This window comes from Cebus imitator, unplaced genomic scaffold (genome assembly GCF_001604975.1).
Source record: "Cebus imitator isolate Cc_AM_T3 unplaced genomic scaffold, Cebus_imitator-1.0 Scaffold356, whole genome shotgun sequence".
In the NCBI taxonomy this organism is placed as follows: Eukaryota; Metazoa; Chordata; class Mammalia; order Primates; family Cebidae; genus Cebus; species Cebus imitator.
Window position 1 is genome coordinate 1,429,767 of NW_016107671.1, and position 6,386 is coordinate 1,436,152.

Consider the following 6,386-nt stretch of genomic DNA (forward strand, 5'->3'; position numbering starts at 1 on the left):
AAAACCACAAGCACAAAATTTGAAATAATAATATCTATCTTTGGCATTCTTAGCCTTCTAAAGTGCTTCTTCAAATTTTTTATTTTTCCTGTAGTTAAAAGCTATTTCCTCAATTCATTTGGTCTTATAACATAGTTAAAGGCAGCTGAGATAACTCACAGCTAGGTTCAAATGGCAATCTCAAAGTTCTCTAGAGTGATTGTTTTATTATTTGTTGTTGTTGTTTTTTTAAAGATCTTTCCCTTTTCTTTACAAAGTTTTTTTTTTTTTTCTTTTGAACCACAGTTTAAAGAAATTTTCTTTTCTTTTTTAAAGATGAGGTCTCATTATGTTGCCCATGCTGGTCTTGAACTCCCTGGGCTCAACCAGTCCTCTTGTTTCAGCCTCCCAAAGTGCTGAGATTATAGGCATGAGCCACTGCACTCAGACCAAATGAAAATTTTCTGCGTTTTTTTTTTTTTTTTTCTGTGACTCTAGCCAAAGACTAAATGAAAATTTTCTTTTCTTTTGAGATGGAGTCTCACTCTGTCACCCAGGCTATGGCTAACTGCAACCTCCACCTCCCAGGTTCAAGTGTGTCTCCTGCCTCAGCCTCCCGAGTAGCTGGGACTACAGGTGTGGGCCACCATGCCCGGCTAATTTCTATATTTTTAGTAGAGATGGGGTTTTGCCATGTTGGACAGGCTGGTCTCGAACTCCTGATTGCAAGTGATCCACCTGCCTCTGCCTCTGCCTCTCAAAGTGCTGGGATTACAGGAATGAACCACTGTGCCCAGCCTAAGTGAAAATTTCCTTTTTTTCTTTTCTTTGTCTTTTTTCTCTTTCTCTAGCCAAAGAGAAAACGAAAATTTTCAAGCAGTGTGAGGATAGCCATTTGGGATAATGGATCCCTGTTTTTGTTTTGTTTTGTTTTGTTTTTTTGAGACTGAGTCTTGCTCTGTTGCTCAGGCGGGATTGCAGTGGTACCATCTGGGCTCACTGCAACCTCTGCCTCCTGGGTTCAACTGATTCTTCTGCCTCAGCCACCCAGGTGGCTAAGATTACAGGTGTGGGCCACCACGCCTGGCTAATTTTTGTATTATTAGTAGAGATGAGGTTTTGCCATATTGGCAATGCTGGTCTTGAACTCCTTGCCTCAAGTGATCCACCCGTCTTGGCCTCCTAAAGTGCTGGGATTATGGGCATGAGCCACCATGCCCAGCCAGGACAGTAGAGCTTACTGAGATAATTAGTTAATTTGGTATGATTGCTTGTCACTTAGAATTGTACGCTAAGTAGTAAGAGGCTCACAGGAGAAATCTATGGTGATTCACTGAGTGACAAAGGATAAGGTAGATATAATTGTTTGGGAGAGAGATTGTGAAGTTCAGTACAGGTTTATTCTTTGAACCAGTTGCATCTGTTTCTTTATAAAATGGGAATAATATGTATATACAGAATTTCTATGAAAATTAAATTATATGCAGTACTTAAAGTCCCTAGCATATAGTGACTGGATCAAAGTAGTTTCTCAATAAATAATACATAATACATCCTTGTCATTTCTACTTTTTTTTTTTTTGAGATGGCGTTTCACTCTTGTTGCCAAGGCTGGAGTGCAATGGTGCCATCTCGGCTCACTGCAACCTCCACCTCCCAGGTTGAAGTGATTCTCCTCCCTCAGCCTCCTGAGTAGCTGAGACTACAGGCGGGTGCCACCATGCTTGGCTAATTTTTTGTATTTTTAGTAGAGACGTGGTTTCACTGTGTTAGCCAGGATGGTCTCGATCTCCTGAACTGGTGTTCTGCCTGCCTCAGCCTCCCAAAGTCCTGGGATAACAAGCATGAGCCACCTGGCCTGGCCATTTTTTTTTTAAGAGAGAGTTTCACTCTGTCACCCAAGCTGGAGTGCAGTGATGTGATCATAGCTCACCACAACCTTGACCTCAGGGGCTGCAGGGATTCTCTGGCCTCAGCCTCCTGAGCAGTTAGGACAACAGGCCCATGTTACCACACCCAGCTGATTTTTAAAATTTTTAAATGTTTATCTTTTCTGTGCTACTCTGCCCTTCTTTTCTACCACCTGATTCTTAGATTTTAATCAGTTCCAAAAGTACACTAAAGACAGAGTCTTGCTATGTTGCCCAGGCTGGCCTCAACCTCCTGGCCTCAAATGATCCATCTGCCTCAGCCTCCCAAAATTCCAGGATTATAGGTGTCAGTGACTGTGCCCAGATGTTCTCTACCCTCTATCTACCCGCAAGATTGATATACTGAGGGACTAGAATTTCCTTACTCTGCATTAGTTTATCTGTAAAAAGAGACATTTGATCTTATGCTCTTCAATTCAGCACCAAAATTCTACTTTTATATGTTATTTTTCACATCCCCATTCAAGTGATTAGTATGGTCTTAAACATTCTTCTCTGTGTTTGCTCTCATTTTTCTTGCTTGAAATACCCTATTATCTCTTTTAAATTTTACCTAGTCTTTGATGTTAGACACAACCACATTAAAACACAAGGATACAAGGGATTTGAAAAGATGCAGTTAACAATGGGCTCCTGCCCTCAGTCAAGCCACCATACTAATTTAATTAATTTTATAGCAATAATCCCTTATTTTAAGTAAACAAATTATTTGGACACCATTAATTAGCATTGCAGCAGGATTTTATGTTGTTATTGTCTTTTGAAAAACCTTTCTACAACTTTTACCAGTGCTTTGTGCTAATTTATAATCATGTCTGAGTTTAAAGGAGCAGTAAGCTTGGGCTTGGTGGCCTCATGCTTATAATCCCAGCACTTTGGAAGGCCGAGGTGGGTGGATCACCTGAGGTCAGGAGTTCTGAAACCAGCCTGACAAACACGGAGAAACCCCATCTCTACTAAAAATACAAAATTAGCCAGGCATGGTGGCGCATGCCTGTAGTATCAGCTACTTGGAAGGCTGAGGCAAGAGAATCACCTGAACCCTGGAGGCAGAGGTTGCGGTGAGCCAAGATACGCCATTGCACTCCAGCCTGGGAAACAAGAGTGAAACTCTCAAAAAAAAAAAAAAAAAAAAAGAAATGCTATTCAGAAATCATATAGAGAGACTAATATAGAAAACAGCATAAATTTCAAAAACATCACGCTGAGAGAGAGAAGACAGACCAAACAAATGTACCTCTGATCAACTCTAGATAAGTAGGATGAACCTTTAGTGACAGAAGAAGGTAAATCAGTAGATGCCTGATGTGGGGATGGGGATGTGGGGATTGACTTAACAAAGTCATGGGGAAATTTGTGGTGGGGACTGTGGTGAATAAAAGTATTCTATATCCGGCTGGGCGCGGTGGCTCATGTTTGTAATCCCAGCACTTTGGGAGGCCGAGGTGGACGGATCACGAGGTCAGGAGTTTGAGACCAGCCTAGCCAACACAGCAAAACCCCCTCTCTACTAAAAATACAAAAATTAGCCAGTTGTGGTGGCAGGCACCTGTAATCCTAGCTACTCGGGAGGCTGAGGCAGGAGAATCACTTGAACCTAGGAAGCGGAAGTTACAGTGAGCTGAGATTGTGCCACTGCACTCTAGCCTGGGCGACAGAGCTAGACTCTGTCTCAAAAAAAAAACCATACACACACACACACATTCTATATCCAGTAACGCAAAGAATAAATGCTTGAGGGTTAGAGACCCCATTTTACATATGTTATGCATTACATGCCTGTATCAAAACGTCTCATGTACCCCATAAATATATATACCTACTATGAACCCACAAAAATTTAGATAAAAAGCTTAATTATTTTTAAATTTTAATAAATGTTCTGTATCCTGATTATGATGGTGGTGATAAGGATTTAGACATTTGTTGAAACTCATCAAGCAGCTCACTTAAAATGAGTGCGCTTTATTATATTTAAACTATGCTTCAGTAAAGTTGATTTAAAAAAAACAGGCACACAAATATAATTTACAAACCATAACATTAGCTCATTTATGGTGTACCATTCAATTATTTTTTGTGCATTCAAAGTTGTGCAAACATCGTTATCTAATTCAAGAAGCTTTGCATTACCCCCAAAAGGAACCTTTTATCTATTAGCAATCACTCAGTTCCCCCTAATCCTGCTAGTCCTAAAAAAGTCTTAATTTACTCCTTGTCCTTAGATTTGCCTATTTGCCAATTTTAAATATTTCATACAAATGCAATCACAATATGTGGCTCATTCACGGATGAAGGCAAAAATGAGGATTTAATCAGTCTAGCATTCTCAGAGTGGGTTGTAACGCCTAGAAGAGTCCGGGACCCTGGGTGCGCTCTGCACAGTGGGTCGGCTCGGGGCGTTGAAGCGATCTCCTTCCACTAGCCCCGGCGCCTCACCCTTTTTGGCTCCAGACTACAGTTCCCAGAATCCTTGCGGCTCTAATCTACGTCTGGCCGGAAGCGGCGACCTTTTCCTCTTTCTCAAGGAACTCTCTGGGGTTGGCTGGTACCATGGAGGAAGATTGTCTTCGTGGTGCAGGGCCAGCGTCCTATGGCAGTTTCACTCTGATCCTGTGTCTGAATCACGGAGACACGGGGTAGCCGTTCGGAGTGGGGAGCAGGGATGTCCCCGAGCTGTGCAGCGGCAGAAACCCGAAAAACTGGACGCCATCTTCTCGGTGCGGTACTACTCTGGACTGCATTTCCCAGAGGGCCCCCGAGTCCAGGGCAGCCCCTTCATTTGCCTGCTGGACCCTAGGCCTCCAGGGCATGGGAAGCGCGCGGTGAACGTCCTGGGTCGTTGCGGGCTCGGCTTGGGTCCGCAGGTGCGTGCCTGGGAGTTTGAAGGGACTGACCAGGTGGTCTGGAGTGTCGGACATGTATGAGTTGGTCGGGCTGTTGGAGGGAATGGTGGGGAGGCGGGCGCGAGGCGTGGGCTTCCGTGTGTGAGTGTGATCGAGTGTGATCGAGTGTGAGTTTATGTGACTGTGCCTCGCTGTGTGCGCGGGTGTGATTGTATATCCTCGTTGTAGTTGTGTGATTGTAACAATGTAAGGCCGTGTGTGTGTGACTGCCCCATGGTGGGACTGTGATTGTGTGTGACTGTAACTTTGCGTGACATTGTGGAGGGTGTGTGGAGAAAATCTGGTGATGAAGACTAACTGTGTTATTCTGAAGAGTGCGTTTGTAATTGTGTTTGTATGACTATTAGCAGCACTAAGTGTACTGGATGCCTCACTAAGTGACATAGTGAGAATATGAGAGTATGACCGTGTAACTTTATGTGGCATTGTGTCTGTGGTTAGCAAGTGCGTGTAATTTTGCTGGGGTGACAATATGTGTGTCCTAACGATCATTGTGTTATTTTGCATGTGTGATTGTGTGTAGTGCTCAATAAGGGTCCTGGGAAGGGGGGAACTGTAACTTTGTGTGCCTCAGTAGTGAGTGTGGTATTGTGACTATCTGTAGCACTCTGGTTTTGAATGGTGCTGTGTTTGAGGGGTCTATAAACATGCAGGTGTGACTGTGTATTCTCAGGGTAGATGTGGGACAGTGATTGTGCCACCGTAATAAAGTGTTATTGTTTGGGTGAGGTATGCCTGTGGAGGTGTATGTGGGTTCCTGTGGTGAGTGAGTGACTGCAGCATTGGGTATGGGGTGCTTGTGACTGTCTTTGTGACTCCAGCTCTCCCTGTGAGGTCAGGACAGATTCTCATACAGAGCAGAGACCTCACTCCTTTGATACCAAGAATGCTCAGGACAGCTTACATGTCCCCCATCCCTGCTTCTCTTCACAGACAGTAGATATAGATCCAGAATGACCTCTGATCTGGTCAGTCTGGGGGCCACAAGAAAGGCCTGGCATCCCATGATTCCCTTCTTCTTCTTCAGCTCTGCCCTCTTCAGAGAGTTACCCAGAGGAGGAATGAAGAATGGCTGTTGACTAAACCAAATACAAGGTGCATTAGGTTTCCTTTTTGCTTCTCTTCTCTGGATAGTTGTGGTTAACATAGAGTCAACAGTGACCTGGTTCTTAGAAGTTTCTATTCAAGAAAATAATAAGAAGCTTTGGAGTGGACATAGAGATCCCAGTAGTCTCTCTCTCTTTTTTTATGAGTCTTGCACGGTTGCCCAGGCTGGAGTGCAGTGGCATGATCTCGGCTCCCTGCAACCTCCATGTCCTGAGTTTAAGCAATTCTCCTGCCTCAGTCTCCCAAGTCGCTGGAAATACAGGTGCCCACCACCATGCCCAGATAATTTTTGTATTTTTAGTAGAGACGAGGTTTCACTATTTGACCAGGCTGCTCTTGAACTCCTGGCCTTGTGATCCACCTGCCTCGGCCTCCCAAAGTGCTGGGAAGACAGGCGTGAGCCACTGTGCCTGGCACCATTACCCCATTAGTCTCTTTTACTTCTTTCTATAAAATATTCACT

At 43.9% G+C, this 6,386-nt stretch overlaps 1 protein-coding gene across 6 annotated transcripts in view; it reads left to right on the forward strand.

Moving 5' to 3' along the window:
- The first annotated feature begins 4,498 nt into the window (after positions 1-4,498).
- The window catches only part of ZNF383 (zinc finger protein 383), a 23,716-nt gene continuing 21,828 nt past the window's right edge, over positions 4,499-6,386 (forward strand). Inside the window, exons 1-2 of one of the 6 annotated variants that reach the window (XM_037730718.1) lie at positions 4,677-4,777; positions 5,844-5,911. The gene's annotated coding sequence lies outside the window, so the exon portion shown is untranslated. Of the gene's footprint in view, positions 4,832-5,843; positions 5,912-6,386 lie in introns of all 6 variants that reach the window. The other 5 variants (XM_037730719.1, XM_017506495.2, XM_017506494.2 and 2 more) reach the window with 5 other exon arrangements.